The 19,250-nt window shown below is 37.0% G+C and overlaps 1 protein-coding gene and 1 long non-coding RNA gene across 2 annotated transcripts in view; both read left to right on the plus strand.

Annotated features, from left to right (window-relative positions):
* Nucleotides 1–19,250, plus strand: part of LOC140930305 (uncharacterized) — a 280,280-nt gene that overhangs the window by 68,936 nt on the left and 192,094 nt on the right. The window lies entirely within an intron of this gene.
* LOC140930301 (uncharacterized) lies at nt 2,444–18,500 on the plus strand. Its single transcript, XR_012164835.1, has 5 exons — nt 2,444–2,577; nt 11,572–11,711; nt 16,032–16,081; nt 16,973–17,029; nt 17,896–18,500. It is a non-coding gene; the product is annotated as an uncharacterized lncRNA (long non-coding RNA).

A 19,250-nucleotide genomic window follows, 5' to 3' on the forward strand; every position in this document is an offset into this window, starting at 1 on the left:
TAGGATAAAATGAGTGGGACAACTGGGATGACACTAAGGATGACTTAGATTACTAGGATGAGTGGGATGACTTGGATCACCAGGGATGACTGGTGTGAGTTGGCTAGCTAGGATGACTGGGATGACTGTAATGACTGGAATTACTGGGATGACAAGGATGACTGAGATAGTGAGATAGAGTAGATGAAGTAGGGTGCAATTATGCAAATGTAGGATGCTTTTGTTAGTGTAAAACAATGTGTTAAACAAGATAGTAGCTTGTTGGTGTAGAAAATGACAACCAATTTATGATTTTTACAACTTCCTGTTATGTCATTTTATATACAGTTTAATAATGTTTCAGCTTACAACGTAACCTCTGCATTAATCAAGAAACCTGAAAAAGATTTGCACTTTAAGGATATGTGGAGGGGGGTTTGGAAAATTGTGCATACCTTTTCTACAAAAATCCTAGCTATGTCCCTGTGTTTTATTGCTGAAGGGTATTTTAACTGTTTATTATCAAACTTGAGACGAGAGTTAATTCTCCACCGTATAATTAATGGTTTAAGAATGAATGAATGAATAACTTTATTCAGTGAGGGTGACACATTACAGTTAAGAACTGATAAACTTGTGCCCCCCCCTAAAATAATTATATAAAACTAATTTACAGATATTAAAAAGGGTAAAAGCAGGAAAAAAAGGTAAACAAATATAAAAAATTATGAAATGGGAAAGCTATCTAGGCCAGCATAACCTTCCTTTACAAAAATACAATAGTTCTGTTTGAATGCATTAATACTGGTGCTAGATTAATCTCCCTGAATTACTCAAGAACAAGCGACCAACGTCAATTTTCTCCTAACGATATCCATAGATTGTCAAGTGCAAAGTCTAAGAGAATTAATAAAAAGATCACAAAGGGAAAAATCTTTGATCCTTTATCAAATTCTCTGAACTAATTTCTTAAGGAAATGTATGGAGATCAGTCTGGAGAATTTGTATGTAGATATTGGGGCTTAAAGGGTTAAATCTAAATGTTGATCTTCTCCATCCAGGAAATGTCATTAATTATGCTTTATTTATGTTCATAAGGTGTTTATATGGATTGCAAGGAGTGTTGAAATTTTTTGCAAGAAGTGACTATCATGTCAACACCAGTTCAATTATGTGCTGATAAAAATAGTTTATTTATTTTTTCAGACAGAAAAAGACAACAAATGAGGCAAACTGGTCAGAGTAGACCCATGGAAAAATGCAAGACAACCACATAAAGCATTTCTTTCGCATCGTAAAACAACTTCAATTTCACTTCGCACCACAGCAGATTCAAGAATAGAACAAAACAGGTAGAATTTTATCTCTTATTTAATTTCCATTTGCAGTTTACAAATAATAGCTTGGGTTCCCTATGGTTTGCATGCTGGCAGGAAGAATTTATTAGTAATAGGAACCCTAGTTCATTACTGAGACTTGGTTTTACAGTCTGTCTATGACCCATCCTGGGCGATCACTAAGGGAGCTTTGCATTATTTGTCAGAACTTACTGGCCAGACCATTCCTGTCCTAATGAAAATTTCACTTTCAATCAAAACTATTCATCAGACATATCCTAAATAGCATGCAGGAAGGACATGGTTTTTCAGGAAAACTCTTGGTAAAAGCCTGTTTCATTGTCAAAATAATATTACCAGACCGGCCATCTTCCAGCCAGCCAGTTCTGACTTTGGGGAAGCGCTCCGAGTGTGGGGTTAAGCTGGCTCAGGGTTTTTCTCCGAAGAGGAAGTGCACATTTGTGGTGGTTATAATCACCAGCTGTTGTTGCACAGCCATTTTATTAGTAATTGCTTATCTTATTTACTTAAAATCTTAAATTTCACTTTCAATCAAAACTATTCATTCAGACATATCCTAGATAGCATGAAGGAAGGAGATGGTTTTTTTGCAAAACTCTAGGTAAAAGCCTGTTTCATTGTCAAAATTACCAGTCCGGCCATGGTCCAGGCAGCCAGTTCTGACTTTGGGAAAGTGCCCCGATTGTGGGGTTAAGCTGGCTCAGGGTTTTTCTCAGAAGAGGAAGTGCACATTTGCGGTGGTTATATATTTTTGCACAGCCATTTTATTAATAATTGCTTACCTTATTTACTTAAAAAGTAATCTCTGAGATAGTCTTCAAAAGCCAACATAAAACTGTTGTCAGATCACAAAATTTAAAAATTACTTAAGTATAGAAAGTTGATATTGTAGGCAAATCTTTTTGTTAAAATCTTTGATGAATTTTGAAAAGAAGGAAGACTTGTCTTCATTTTTTTATTCTGGTAGGAAACGATTTTGCAGAAAAATGGACATCCATAATTATAATTAAAGGCAGGGAGAGTAATATGTTATTCTTCCTTTCTACCTGACAGTCAAATTTACCTGTATTATTTCTTGCATCTCTGGCCTTTTAACAGAACCCTTCCCATTTGCTGATGTTCCTGAAGATTCTTTGCCCATCACAAGTTGAATATCAAAAACATTTCTGCAAGTGAAGGGATGACATTTCAAGAAGCTAGAGGGATCATGGTTCCCCATTGGAGATTTCAGGCATTTTAGGTATCACTTTTTTCCTTTTTTAAAACTTTCTTAACTTGTATGAGACTACTACATTTTGCTGAGAATTTTTCCAGAGGTACACACAATTTTCCGAATCCCACAAAGCATCAAATCTTTTTCAGGCTTCTTCATTGAAGATGAGGTCATCCCAGTCATCCTACCCATCCAGCTTATTCCAGTCATCCTATTCATCTTAGTTATCCAAGCCAACTCAGTCATTCCACTCATTTTAGTCATCCAAGTCACCCTAGTCACTCCTGTCATCCCAGTGACCTAGTCAGATTTTGCGTTAGATTGTGAAATCTGAAGTCGTGATCTCAAGATCTAAATCTGGATTTCCCACTCATCCTACAATCAAAGACAAAAGTCTTGGGACACTTTTGCATTTCTGATCCGCGTTTTCAAATTCACACGTCCTCCCCTCACCCCACAAACAAAGTTTCAGAGTTTCAACTTTGTATAGAGTGAGGGGGAAGGGGAGGGGGAACTACAATAAAATTTCAAAAAGGATGCACTGTTTTATTAGGGAACCCAGACAAAAAAAATATTTAATATGATTATTGCATTACTGTCCCAAAGACTTTTGTCCATGATTGTAGTTATCCCAGTCATCCTACTCATCCTAGTCTTCTTTGCATCCCAGTCACCAGTCATCCCAATCATCCTAGGTATCCCTATTATTTTAGTCATTGTAGTTATCCCACCCACCCTAGCTAGTCATCCTAGTCAACGAAGTCACCACTGTTGAGTCTGTTACCTTAGACATCTCAGTCAACCCATTCATCCTTGTCATCTCAGTCTCTGTAGTTATTGTAGTTATCCTAGTCATCTTAATCATTCATCTCAATCCATTCATCCCAGCCACCCTAGTCATCCCAGTCATCCTAATCAACTCAGTCATCCTAGTCCCTCTAGTCATCCCAGTCATCCTAGTCATCCTAGTCACCCCAGTTATTCTACTTTTCCTTTTCATCACAATCTTCCCTGTCACCCCTGTTAGAGCGGTTTTCACTTGACTGTCGTAAAACCAAAACCAAAGTAAATACACTAGCCAACCAAAGGGCGTAGTAAAACCAAAACCAAAACCAATCGCTTTCGACAGTCAAGTGAAAACCGCTCTATCCCAGTAAACCAAGTCATCCTATTCATCTTAGTCATGCCAGTTGTCCTAGTCATGCCAGTCATCCTACTTATCCCAGCCATCCAAGTCATCTCATTAATAGTCATCCTATTCATCCTTATCCTGCAAGTCATCCTGGTCATTCAAATAGTCCCAGTCATCCTCGTTTCCCATGTTATTCCAGTCATCCCAGTGATCCCTGTTATCCCAGTCATCCTCTCATCATAGTAATCCTAGTCATCCTAGTATCCCACTCATTCCATTCATTCTAGTCATTTTAGTCACCCAAGTGATCTCAGTCATCCTAGTCACCATATCTATTCTATTCATTCCAATCATACTAGACAACCTTGTCATCTCAGTTATCTCATGATCCTAGTCATCCAGTTTTTCTAGTTATCCTTGTCATCACAGTCATCCCAGTCACCTAGCTAAGTCATCCTAATCATCCAAGTCACTCCTGTCATTCCTGTCACCCTAGTTACCTAGTCACCCCAGTAACCCTAGTCATCCCTATCATTCTAGTTATCCCTGTCATCACAGTTGTTCCAGTCACCATTATTTGGATTAACAAAATACACAGTATACTGTAAAAAATGTTCCTGGTTTTGTTCCTGTTTTTCTCTATAATGTTACTATGCTCATTTTTCAGATTAAAAGAATAATAAGAATAACTCAAGTGAAAAATGGTTTAACTATGTCGTTACTTTTTCTTTTTTTTTGGAAAATGCCAAAAATTTGGGGTTTCTAAGAAATGAATTAAAACGATTTGCTTCGGGCGCTGCTCAATTCTTTGCGAAAAAAAATCTCAGCTAGCTTCCAATTTTAAACTGACGCGTACACCGACCTTGGAGAGCATGGTATAATAGCTCATATACCATAACGGCTAAGCCAATCAAAATGCTAGAATTGCATTATCCAATGATTCAGTTTTTATTAAATATATAATGTTGAAGTCATCGTTTTATTGCGACAACGCTGTTTCATGTGGTCAAAGAATGGCCACACTCATCGGGCAATATTCACGAATGACCATTTAATTACAAGAACTGGCAATAAAAGCTAACTTGGGGTTACTATGGTATTTACAAACAGTTGCTATAGTAAAAGTGAAGTTATGGTTGCTAGGAGATGTAAAAACAGTAAAAAATAGATGCTACGTGACATTTAGTACTGGCAATGAAACCATCAAGTGGAGAGTCCTTAAGCAGTGCAAACCTTATAGCAGTATTAGCAACAAATGTAATTTATGCCTATTTGAGAAATATGTAATCATCTGTAAGAAGAATTTGTGCAGTGTAAACAAGCGTAATGAACTAGCAAGCTCATGCCAACACAGAACCAGATACCTACTCAAGAACTTTGTTGTCAAGTAACACAATCTTTTTGCAACACACGATTTATTTTATCACCTTAACTACGCCTTTCATCGCCAGTACTAAATGTCATGTAGCATCTATTTTTTACTGTTTTTATATCTCATAGCAACCATAACTTCGCTTTTACTACAGCAAATGTTTGTAAATACCATAGCAACCCAAAGTTAGCTTTTATTGCCAGTTCTTGTATTTTAACGGTCATTTGTGAATATTGCCCGATGAGTGTAGCCATTCTTTGACCACATGAAACAGCATTGTGCAATAAAACGATGAATTGAAATCTTACTACTAATTGATCATTATAGTCACTGCTCCTCTCAGAGTTCAGCGCTGTCCAAAATTTATTCTATTCAAGTTTAAGAAGTTTATATGTTGAAGTCCCATAAAATTTTGAAAGCTTTCATTTAATATTATTATTTTAATCTCTAACCATACTTAAACTGCAAAATTTACGTTAAATAACTTAAAATTGTAATCTATTCAACAACATTCATTTGTTTCATTTCATTTATTTCATTTATTAGTTTATTCAGACATATTATATTTTCTCACTGCCCACAAATAGCAAAGGCTATAGTCTAGGTGGGCAGCTGTCTATATTAAACAAAATATGCACTCGTAGTGTGGAGCTAGAAAATTCATGTCTGCACAGTACCAGAACATGCGCAGCATTCCAAGTATACTATGCTAAAGTATTTTGTTTCTTTGCTTCTGCTGGAGTAGCATCAGGTCTCCAGGTTGTAAAATTCTGGTTGTTTCCTTCTGTTTGTTGGGGGGTAGAATTGGTTGGACTACATCTGTACTTGTTTTCACTGCATTGCACCTTCTTTCTTGCCTCCAACTCAGATTTCAATGCATTTCACATCCAAAATCCAATTTGCTTTACTGCCAAACTTGGGACTGATGATTAATCTTAACTCAGAAGGAATATATTTTCTCCATTATGACTGGAACTGATAAATTTCCAAAAGACTCTGATTCAATGCCAAGAGCCTTCAAACTAATCTCAATATTGTCATACAAATCACATACATGTAGTTTCTTCGTTTCATGCACTGAACTGACTATAGCAATTTCAAAGCTTCCATGTCGTTAGAAATCAACAACTATGGCTTACAAAATCTATGTTTTAGAATACTATTGACGGTTTCCTAATTATCTTCAGTGAGAGGCAACCCAGTAATATTATATTTATGCTTCAATCTACCCACAAAATGGCAAACCTTAATTGGAATGAAATATGTGCTGTGCTCCGTTTGAAAATGCAATACAAACAACATGATGGAGAAAAATGACTATGTGAAATTTTACACATAGCCTGTTTATTAAACTCTGAAAATCCAATACAAACACAAACTCAAACTTTCATTAAACATGTATTGCTGGCGAAGGTGAGGGCAATCAACCGTCTGAAAAATACAAACCATACAACAAGGAAGAGGCAGGAATGGCGAGGAGGAGGGCTGATAAAAAATTTTTGTGTGTCAATGAGATCAAGAATGCGACATCCTAGCCTCCTTCTACATTACTGTACTCATAAACTACCGTAACGGCCAAGCTTTGATTATTGCAGATTCTGCCTAGTGTTTTCCAGAATTATTGTTTTGTCCAGTTTTTGGATAGTTTCCAGGCTTTCATTTACAGTAAATTTCAATCCCATAAGTTTTTCCCTTGCTGAATCTTCCATGTGATCAGCTTGACTAAGATCCCCGTTGCACCTTCCATTGTTTTCTGCACAAAAGCTATGCGGGCAGTTCTTATTCTCTTTGGTTTTTCATTGTCCATTGTTTTCTTCTTGTGTCGTAATTTCGTTGTTTTATGATTATGATTTCTTAGGTTGCGAGCAAGCTCTCCAATGCGACTGAGCTGTAAGATTTCCTTTAATCAGTGCGAAGTTGAAATGAGTGCAAATGTAAACAAACAATGAAAAACATGTGAAAGCATGAACCAAGAGTATTGACAATATAACTAATGTCATCCTCGCCAATCAGCAATTTGGATCAATTTTTTTGATGCAGATATTAAAATTCCAGAGATGTAGTTGCAAGCTCTCTTTTCTTTTCCCGCCCTGCCACCAGAGCGCCCTGGAGAACTTGTAGGCTATTATTAACCCCAGCAGCAGTCAATCGATAAAAATTGGTGAAAATCGATAACTTAAATTGTTTTGTCAAATCACTATAAAATTATTGATTTTTCATGATTTTAACGATTTATAATGGAAGTCCACCAATTTTGTTTTTTTTGGTATAAGTAAGATAGTGCAGCCAAGAAAACACACCCATGAGTAACAACTAATCAACAAACATGAAAATGAGAAATGTGGAAACTACAACACACACAAGTTTCTCTTTAAAACCCCTTATTTTGTACCTAATAACAAAAGCATTTTGGTAATAATGTTCAGTTCTCAGTTGTTCTCTTTCAGACATCCCCTTCAGTCGAAGGGATGTCTGAAGTTCAGGCTAAAAGATTTCCCTAGATAGATTTTCACTGTTTTCCATTAACAATTGATAAAAATTACTTGATTGCATACGCTAACGATTCACCAGGAGCCGCAAGCGGTGATATTTTTACACGGCATCTGGTGGCACATCAAAGAATTTGGAATTGAAGGGCAAATTCCTAGAATACCTTCACCAGTTAAGCCAGAGAGAAGGCGTTTAAAAACCTCGGGATCCTAAACAACATGTCAAACAAAATATCACTTAGAGCTTTTCGCTAATGAAGAGCTATCACGTGGTGAAGCTTAAATTAGACATATCGAAATAGGAACTCGTGTCAATGAAAGCATCTGAAGTGATTGTCACGTTCTCACTCAGTGTAGCAAAACATCAATGAATTGCTGCTGGTAAAAATCTGGTACACGGGGATATGCATTTTCTTTTTTAAGAGAAAATAATCAGAGCTGCTTTTCAGGAATAGGTTTTCTTCGGGCTAGCTGGAAAACTTCAGCTTATTTGTTCTTTGGCATCTTCATGGCGCATTTTATAAAGATAAATGACTTAATGTTTTATCAAAGTAGAGGACAAAATTTCCAGGAGAGAGGCATTCAATTTTTTACCCACGAGGTTACAAAGAGAAAATGCCGTGATTATTAGATTTTAGCGTTACCATCAGGTATATTCTACCCATGAGGTTACAGAGAGCCGAAATGCAGTGATTATCAGAGTTTAGTGTAACCATCAGGTATGTTCTACCCACGAGGTTACAAAGAGAAAATGCAGTGATTATTAGATTTTAGCGTAACCATCAGGTATATTCTACCCATGAGGTTACAGAGAGCCGAAATGCAGTGATTATCAGAGTTTAGTGTAACCATCAGGTATGTTCTACCCACGAGGTTACAGAGAGCCGAAATGCAGTGATTATCAGAGTTTAGTGTAACCATCAGGTATGTTCTACCCACGAGGTTACAGAGAGCCGAAATGCAGTGATTATCAGAGTTTAGTGTAACCATCAGGTATGTTCTACCCACGAGGTTACAGAGAGCCGAAATGCAGTGATTATCAGAGTTTAGTGTAACCATCAGGTATGTTCTACCCACGAGGTTACAGAGAGCCGAAATGCAGTGATTATCAGAGTTTAGTGTAACCATCAGGTATGTTCTACCCACGAGGTTACAGAGAGCCGAAATGCAGTGATTATCAGAGTTTAGTGTAACCATCAGGTATGTTCTACCCACGAGGTTACAGAGAGCCGAAATGCAGTGATTATCAGAGTTTAGTGTAACCATCAGGTATGTTCTACCCACGAGGTTACAGAGAGCCGAAATGCAGTGATTATCAGAGTTTAGTGTAACCATCAGGTATGTTCTACCCACGAGGTTACAGAGAGCCGAAATGCAGTGATTATCAGAGTTTAGTGTAACCATCAGGTATGTTCTACCCACGAGGTTACAGAGAGCCGAAATGCAGTGATTATCAGAGTTTAGTGTAACCATCAGGTATGTTCTACCCACGAGGTTACAGAGAGCCGAAATGCAGTAATTACTAGACTTAAGTGTAACCATCAGGTATGTTCTACCCACGAGGTTACGGAGAGCCGAAATGCAGTGATTATTAGATTTTACTGTAAACATCAGGTATGTTCTACCCACGAGGTTACATAGAGCCCAAATGCAGTGATTATTAGATTTTACTGTAAACATCAGGTTATTTCCATGAGGTTGCAGAGAGCAAATGCAGAGTAGTAGATTTTAGTGCAACCATTAGGAAACGTTTCTCCACAATAGGAGAGTTTTTTGCTAGGGTTAAACAAGTATGGCTTTCATGTGTTTCAGTACAAAGTAATTTCTGTCAGTAATTATAAGCATAATTATAGCACACAAACATTGTCATCTAACTCCTCACTCGTAGCCGAAATAAGCCGCCAAGTAATGAAGCATATAACGAACTGGAAAATCGTCCTCAAATGGTCTCGATAAGTAAATTATACTTAAATTTGCAAAAGAAATTGTTGTTTGTCTCCCTGTCGCCCATCGAAAAAGTGCAAGTCATCACATTAGGTATATTAAACAGAGGTAATACTCACAGGTTTCACGAAATCTGTGCACTATTTTCACCGGGAAACAAATTTAAAACTTCAGTTCTTACCTTACAATAGTCTGTTCTTTTACTTTGCATTCGACAACGAATTAAAGGGGAACAAAGCGAATTCGGCACTCTTCTTTCATAAGTAGCAAGCCGCATGAAGTAAAATCCACTGATATGCAGTGCATTCTCACTGCAAATATAAACAAATGTCATGGGAAGAAATGACTGGGAAGAAAAAAATGACAGATCTTCGCCTCGGTAACGTATTCCAGCTACCAAGCCGGCGTATCTCCAGAAGGTGGACTCGAAGTGGGACAAACCTTGTGATTTTTTTAGAAGCCATTTGCGTGCAAACTAATTTATTCTGGCGCGAAATGAAGATACTGAAATCTAATACACAAGAAGAAAATTTTAGCACCTTAGCGCGACATATTAAATGCTCATTTTTACAAGTGCGCGAAGAAAGTGGTTTACCGGTTAGACTTTTTAAAAATGAATTTACTCCACAAAAGAAAAAATGATATGTTTTAAATCTTGATCTTATTTACGTACGTGTGGTAAATTCATCATACAGGCCCCATCAAAATGAACGTACACAAATGAAACGGAATACTTTGGGACAGTTTAGTTTCTACTCAGCGGCCACTTTGCTTTTATAACAAAAATTTTACGTTTCAGTCTGGTTTAAACAATAGCATATCAATGCGCACAGCCACTGAATGAAAACAGCGGTCACAATCAAGTTCTTTAAAACCGACCAGACGCGCGTAACCTACCACTGTTATGGTAAGCAATTATGCTGAAGGTGTTTTAAAATTTTTTTGTGACAGTCTTCGCACTGAAGGTGTAAATGGTTAACTGAGCAGTCGCTTTGAGTATCAGAAAGACCTGTCAACTTTGATGATTTAACTGATTAGATTACGGGACAGAAATTTTACTGCTTGCGGCTCCTCGCGTATTGATTTCAATTTTTATTCATTGGCTTATCTGGGATGTATCTACACCTGGAACTGCTACACTGATGTTATTTTGAAAGGGCGGCAGATCTAAATCGTCAAATAGTAGTCTCCCACAAACCTGACCAATATTGGCCATCAGAAGACGATTTTAAACCTAGTCCTGGTTGTTCAAATGCTGGATAGCGCTATCCACCGGATAAATCGCTATCCAGAGGATAAGTATTAGGGAAACCAATAATCCATTGGAAACCAATAATCCATTGGATACCAATAATCCATTGGAAACCAATAATCCATTGGATACCAATAATCCATTGGATAGAAATTTATTCGGTGGATAGTGTTATCCACCTTTCGAACAACTGGTGCCTGGTTTTAAAGAAAAGATAAGATTTTTTTAAAGATTTTTTTAAAAAGTGATAATTGTTTGATACTTTGACTCTCAATTGCAATTCAATTGTCAACAAATTCACCGTTTGCATGAAATCAGTTATCATTTGGATGAACAGATGAACAGATGTATCTTCAGATATTGATCGATGAAATCGGTAAAATTAAGATAAATTGATAAGCCAAACATAGTGTGTCATCGATATCTACCGATTGATTGATACAATTGATATCAATCAAATTCACCTATATAATTATAAAAATGGTTTCGCCCACACTTCCTAGCCAATGGCTACTGCTAGTTACATCAAACTATTGCAAACAAGTACATCATGAGTTCATGTAGTATCACTGACAATTATCTCACCTCTCTGCGCCAATATCAACGTAAAAATTCTCCAAACTGATCTCCATACATTTTCTTAAAGAATTAGTTGAGAGAATTTGATAAAAGATCCAATCATCAATCATTATGGCTACTTTCTTCTGTCCCCAAGGTGGCCATTGTAGAGAGGTTCAACCGTATTTAATAATACCTTGGAATTCTAAAATTATCCTGTACATAATTACATGAAACTTTGCTCAATCTTCGATTCCTTTTTTTTCTTTTTCAGGCAGAAGAGAAGAACAAAGATTTGTCTTGAACAGGATTGTAGCAGATCTTCAGGTGTTTATAAGTGGCTCCAACATTAGAGGAGTAGCTGACATATGGAGATCATGGCCACAGGAGAAAGATCACAAGTTGTTATAATAGGTTAGTTTGGGAATCTTCATTGGTAATACTCTCATTGGTTACTTGCAGAATTTTAGAAAAAGATTTAGCTCTGGAGATGTTTGCTGACACAGGCTAGGAAGTCATTTACATGGGGCAGGGTTCTGGCTAAAATGTCAAGTTGATGGGTATATGAAACTATAGTTGGCAGGGAATTAGCCTGCAAAAAACAGCCTTTTATCCTTGCTCCTCGCCGCTTGGGACGTTTTGCAGGAATCAGCAACAGAAATTCTATACTGATGATGCAAATCAATGTTTACACATTGTAATAAATCCTGTAGTGCTTGGGTTCCAAATGCAAATTTGTTCAATTTTATATTTCTCCTGGTCGATTTTGGTTAAGTGTTGTGTTCATTTGCGAACAAGCTCAAGCAAAACTCTAATGCTTCTTGTAGAGAAGAACATATTCTACAAATATTGATTGTTTGCTATAGATTCATAGCTAGACAAACGTAATACGTCTCAAGCCAAGCCAATGGACGATTGCATACATGTATAAATATAGTTGCAAGAACACACGGTGCATACAGTGAGACATGAATAGAGGCATTATTGAATTGAGCCATAAAGAGTAAATGTTACAATTGTACTACAGGGTTTATTCTAGAGCACGGCCTTGAAGGATTTCTGCAATTTGGAAAAAAATTGCTGCATAAAATATATGTTGTCACATCAAATGGGGCGCAAAAAAATAGACCCAAGGATGAGTACTATTTTTTTAAATAAAAGTATTCAAAAACATCACTGACAACAACACTGATTTGATGGCGGCTCAAAAACTACCTTACTTTGAACTTCTATGTAGTCAAACATCTGGGATTCTGCAGTAATTTGAGCCCAAGCTTTTTCAGTTGCCCAGATGTTCCAAAATGGCAGCAAATTGTGAGTCAGACCATGATTTTATCTCATCTAGTGAAGGGTATGGTAAAATTTCCATTTTTTTTACCAAAATCATGGGTTGACCCCTTTGAGAAAATCCAATATGGCCACTGTTTAAAATCAATATTTTATAGTCTAGGACGACTTGTTTTCTAACTAGATAATTGTTAAACACTACTTCAAGGCCTATTTTTTCCTAAAACAAACGAAAAGGAAATTTGCAATTTTTGACCAAAATCATTGACTGACTGACTGACTGACTGGCTGACTGACTGACTGCCGGACTGACAAACAGACTGACTGGCTGAGTGATTGACTGGCCAACTGGCTGATGACTGACTGGCTGACTGGCTGGCAGACTGACTGACTGACTGATTGACTGACTGATTGACATACTGAGTGACTGACTTGCTGACTGACTGACTGACTAACTGACTGGCTTGTTGACTGATTGACTTGCTGACTGACCGACTGGCTGAATGACTGACTGGCTGTGTGATTGACTGACTGATCGACTGGCTGACTGGCTAACTGACTGACTGACTGACTAATTGACTGACTGGTTGACTAACTGGCTTACTGACTGACTTAACTGCGATCTATTGTTCCACTTTAAGTCTTTGATAAAAGAATGTGACCACTTCGTCATCCAATCAGTGCTTATGACCAAATTCTGGACAGATTTTATGTCATCTAGTGAAGGGTATGGAATTTCTGTCACTGAGTGACAAATGTTTCTCCTCATGAAACATCCCCCAGTGGCAGTGAACAAGGAGAAAGGTCTGTTTTTGCAGATTGGGTAACTGAACAGTTAACATGTCCCTTTGGTTTTATTTTGCTTTCGTTTGCTATCAGGTTTCTTATCAGGGTTTTCAATAAGGTCTTAAGTGGGTGGCAAAAGCTTTGGATTAGGAAGAGATGGAAAAAAACTCGCATCTGTTTCTAGGGCACTCCAGGGGCATGTCCCCCAGAAAAATTTCAAAATCTAGGCCTTTTAGAATACATTTCCAGCATTCTGGAGCAAAAATTAGAGTTTTTGAACAGAACACAGACATCATTAAATTTTGGCTTTTTTATTTCAGTGACAGCAAATGAGTAATTTCTTATTTACCAGTAAATTTTATTTCTTCTTGCCAATAGCTACAGCGTGAACCACTGGTTGTTTTAGTAACTATTTTAAATCATGTTAACTATTTGTAAAAAAATATTGGAGTAATTTCCAAAGAAAAGTAGTTTGCAAGTACACGTGAAATAGCCTGAATTTCATCCCGATTTCTTCAAGTCATTATTACTCCTTCAGTAACGTCTGAATCGACCGGCTGTTAATGCTGTCCAGTGACGTCACTCACTACCCGGAAACTGGGAAGGGATTTTGATTGGTTGATTGTCTAAACATTCACTTAATTATGTATAACTATGAAAATTTTTAGCGGGATTGTCGCTTGATATTCAGCGGATCGCATCTCTGGCATTCTTTCATGTAGTTCAAACATTTCGATAAGCTTAATCTTTACCTTAAACAGCAAAATTGCCCCTGTCTTCGAAACTGAAATGCTAAATTGAACTGCGAATAAAGAATCATTGTGGAGAGTCGGTAGGTTTTTCATTTAGAACCGCTTTGTGGTTTCGGCGGCATTAGTGATTTTGTTTACGTGAAGTTTTCTGAGATCAATATTATAATTTGACCTTCTTGCTATTTTGACCGTCAAGTGTAATGATTCTGTTAACTTTTCTTTCTTGTTTCCTTGTTTTTTTTCTTCGTTAAGGACCAAATAGCTTCTTTTCAATTAAAGCAAATCATTGTGTTTTTAAAACAAAGTGTTACGTGTGTGTGTTTATTTCTTGGTATGATTGGGACCGAGTTTGATTATAGAATTTAGTACAACCAGTTCAGAGTTGTACTGCATGCAGTTGATCGTTTGAACGTTAAATATGAATTACAATTTAAAAAAATAAAGCAATTCTGTATCATGCAGACATTTCCAAACGATATTTTCTTGGTTTGCCACTTGGAAATCATGTTTTACTTTTTGCATGAATTGAAGCAAAGGTCAAGGAGTAGTGACGTCACTGGAAGGCATTAACAGCCGGTCAGTTCAGACATTACTGAGGGAGTAATAACGACTCAAAGTAATTGGATGAAATTCAGGCTAGCTGGCTGCCGGCTCTTATTGAAAACCCTTAGTTATGCTCTTTAGAAGCCGGGGCAAATCCCAGGCCTCCTGCCCTTTTCTTCATCTTGCCCATCGGAAGAAAATATGCAAGCCCAATGTGTTGCTCTACTTAGCCAAAATCGAGCAAAAATTAGAGTTTTTAAACAGAAGACAGACATCATTAAATTTTGTCTTTTTTTATACTGTGACAGCAAATGAATAATTTCTTATTTACCTGTGTTTATTTATTTCGTCTTGCCAATAGCTACAGTATGAACCACTGGTTGTTTTAGTAACTGTTTTAAATCATGTTATTTGTAAAAAAAAAAAAAATGGAGTAATTTCCAATGAAAAGTAGGTGGCGAGTTCACTTGAAATAGCCAGGGAATTTCTTTAGCTGCCGGCTCTTATTGAAAACCCTTAGTTATGCCCTTTAGAAGCCTGGGAAAATCCTAGACCTCCTGCCCTTATTGACAGCCCTGATCTGAGGAACAGCTGGGGTTTCCCCCTAAAAGCAGGTTGTTCTACAGGAATTAGGTATTTCACTGGGCACTGTTGTTCCACAACCCTTATTCAGGCGAAATCTTTTGATATTAAAATTACTGTGGCAATTTGTTGTGAACAGGGTCAAACACATCTTAAGATCCATGTTCATGAGTGGTTCCAATGATGGAGGTAGCTGTGCAAACTAAAGGACATTATTGCTACAGGATAGAGATTATAAGTTCATAGGTTGGTTTGTGACCGTCACTTATACTACTACTAGCATCGCAAAGTAGAATGTAATTTAATCATGTAGTAAATTGGTTGTCATTTTGACTAGGGATGACTCTTAGTTACATGTAAATTGGACAGTTTTACATGTACCATACATTACTCTACTTCCTCAAATTTACCAGTTTCTGAATATGATGTGGGTAACCTCAATGAGTGAAGTTATTATTATTCAATCCTTGAAATAACAACTTTGATTGGGCAGGGTGAGATGAAAATTTTTAAAAAATTCCTTACCCTTTTGTCAAGATGATTAAGTTTACTAGCCTGAAGTACACTACTGAAAACCCTTAGTTATGCCCTTTAGAAGCCGGGGAAAATCCTGGGCCTCCTGCCCTTATTGACAGCCCTGATCTGAGGAACAGCTGGGGTTTTTCCCCTAAAAGCAGGTTGTTCTATAGGAATTAGGTATTTCACCGGGCACTGTTGTTCCACAACCCTTATTCAGGCGAAATCTTTTGATATTAAAATTAATGTGGCAATTTGTTGTGAACAGGGTCGAACAGATCTTCAGATGCATGTTCATGAGTGGCTCCAATGATGGAGGCAGCTTGCAAACTAAAGGACATTATTGCCACAGGATAGAGATCACAAGTTCATAGGTTGGTTTGTGACCTTCATTTGTACTACTACTAACATCTATTATCTCAGCAACATGTTGCTTGCTCATCGGAAGAAAATATGGCAGCCCGATGTGTTGTTCTACTTACAGGGCTGTCATTAAGAGCCGGGGGGCGGGGATTTCCCCCGGCTACTATGAGTGTGGCCCTCGCTACTTTTTATGGAAAATAAAAGAAAATTAGAACCAAAAGAAACCCCTAGGTGTTTGATTCCCCGCCTACTTCTTGTATTTACCCGGCAACTCGAAATCTTAACGACAACCCTGACTTAGCCAAAATGGAGCAAAAATTAGAGTTTTTAAGCAGAACACAGACATCATTAAATTTTGGCTTTTTTATTCAGTGACAGCAAATGAATAATTCCTTATTTACCTGTGTTTTTTTATTTCGTCTCGCCAATATAATAAGCTACAGTATGAACCACTGGTTGTTTTAGTAACTGTTTTAAATCATGTGATATTTAAAAAAAAAAAAACTGGAGTAATTTCCAATGAAAAGTAGGTGGCAAGTTTACATGAATAGCCAGCGAATCTCGCTAGCTGCCGGCTCTTATTGAAGACCCTTAGTTATGCCCTTTAGAAGCCGGGGAAAATCCTGGACCTCCTGCCCTTATTGACAGCCCTGATCTGAGGAACAGCTGGGGTTATCCCCTAAAAGCAAGTTGTTCCACGGGAATTAGGTATTTCACCCCACTGTTGTTCCACAACCCTTATTCAGGCGAAATCTTTTGATATTAAAATTAATGTGGTAATTTGTTTTGACCAGGGTGGAAAAGATTTTCAGATGCATGTTTATGAGTGGCTCCAAATTGATGGAGGCAGCTGTGCAAACTAAAGGACATTATTGCCACAGGATAGAGATCACAAGTTCATAGGTTGGTTTGTGACCTTCATTTGTACTACTACTAACATGGCAAAGTAGAATGTAACTTACTCATGTAGTAAATTGGTTGTCACTTTGATTAGGGATGACTCTTAGTTAAATTGGACATTTTTACATGTACCATACATTACTCTACTTCCTCAAATTTACCAGTCTCTGAATGTGATGTGGGTAACCTCAATGAGTAAAGTTGTTATTATTATTATTATAGATTGTTAATTTTTATTATCATAGATTCAATCTGTTACAAAAAGGCTTGAGGCACCAACTTATTTATTTGGCGAAAAATCTTTATCAGACATTGTGTAATTCAATTTGCTCTTGCCTGTTAGATTCCGAGATTTTATTCAACCCTTGAAATAACAAATTTGATTGGGCAGGGTGAGATGAACATTTTAAAAATTGCTCACCCTTTTGTCAAGATGTTGTTTACGTTTACAAGCCTGAAGTAGTCTTGCAGTTTTGCAAACATGCTAGCCCGATGTGTTGCTCTACTTAGCCAAACTATAGAGTGTTTTCACTCACGTGGCCAGCATCTATGCAAATTTATTGGAAAAAAAGAAAGCGTTTGCATAAGAGAAGAGTTTAACTCCCACAGGGCTGGTTTGGGACACCAATATGGCCTTCGTGACATCATGTGAAAACACACTATTGAACAGCACTTTTGTTTTGTCACTGGAGAAAGAAGGCCCTTAAATTTTCTCTATAGTTATTATTCAATCCACTTAACTTTAATGGTTCTTAGAAAATAAATGAAATGAAAAATTAGAATAATTTGTTTTTGTAATCTTAATGATTGTAACTTGACTTAGTTGGTTTAACCTGTTGCTTATGTAGGCTCATACTTTTCTTATCCAGATCAGATGCATAATGCCACAAACAGACTGGATCAAGTCTTCAACATATATTTTAAGCTTCAGAGGTTATTTTAAGTACCGTAAGTGCTGTATATAAATGCTTTGTAATCCAGCTCTTGAGTGAACCAGATAAACAAAATATGGCTTGCTTGTTCAAAAGACAATTATTAATCTTATCCAGGACACAAAATTAAAAATGCATTTAAATGCACTTTAGAGGAGTTAACAATAAAGTGCATCTTTAAGGGGTTGGTTGGTTTGCACACACCCAGTAGTTCACTACAACGTTCACATGATACAAGGCATGTGGAGATTTCTTGTGCAGGGTTTTTTTTGTGCGACAAGGTTTCTTAATACAATCTTTCAACTGCAGAAATTAGTAAGTAAAACATACAAGGCAAAATTGTCAACAGCTGATGCCTTGTATGTAGTTGACCGCAAAATCACTTTAGTTGCTGTTGTGCAGAAACGTTGCAATGATTTTGAACAGAATTGGGAACACCTCAAAGAATTGAAGTTGAAAAAGTGAGTTGAATCAATGTCTATTTTCAGAGCATCTGGCTTAGTGTAGTTGGAAAACGTCACTTGACCCCAACTTTTTCAGGAAAAGCACGTCTGTATTTCAAGATCAAAAGGCAATCAAAGTCACTGTCTACACAAAATGAAGGAAAACATTGACTTCCAAAACACTTTTTATGTGTTCATACCACTTGAAACATAATTTGAGAGTTTCAATGAACCACTGGAACAGGTTACATGTAGCGGTTTCACATTGATTTTCTGACTGGCTTTAGAAATTTTCACACCCTTCATCTTATTTCATGATAATGCATGTAAAAATTCAATTTTATAATCCTGTTGTGCAAAGAACCACCCCGTTTAAAACCTTTGGCTTGATAATTAATCATGCCTAATAGATTTTTGATTTTACTCCTGGATAAGTATTAGTTTGCTTTTGATCAGCTGTTTTGCCACAGCTATGTTATAGATATGAGCTAAGTTCTGCTATATTTAAAAAGCAGTTTTACACCATTTTCATGTGCCAATTTTTGCACACTTGCAAAGTCATTGCAAAAATTTAAAACTGCCATATTGTCAGTGAACCAATGACATTGAAAACTTTGGTTAAAGCTCACAATCATTGTGTCAATAAACATGTGGAAAAGTGAAGGAAAACAAGGGAAATTTTTGGCTTAAAAAGGAGAAACAACCCAGCATTAATTTTTTTCCAATGTGAAGATAAATAATTCATGCATTGTGCTGGAAGCTTGCATTAATACCCATTGAAGTTTCATATTACCATTCATCCAAGTCAATTTTTGTACCTAGAAAGTTTAAGGAAAGATTTACAACAGA

This window comes from Porites lutea, chromosome 3 (genome assembly GCF_958299795.1).
Source record: "Porites lutea chromosome 3, jaPorLute2.1, whole genome shotgun sequence".
Lineage (NCBI taxonomy): Eukaryota > Metazoa > Cnidaria > Anthozoa > Scleractinia > Poritidae > Porites > Porites lutea.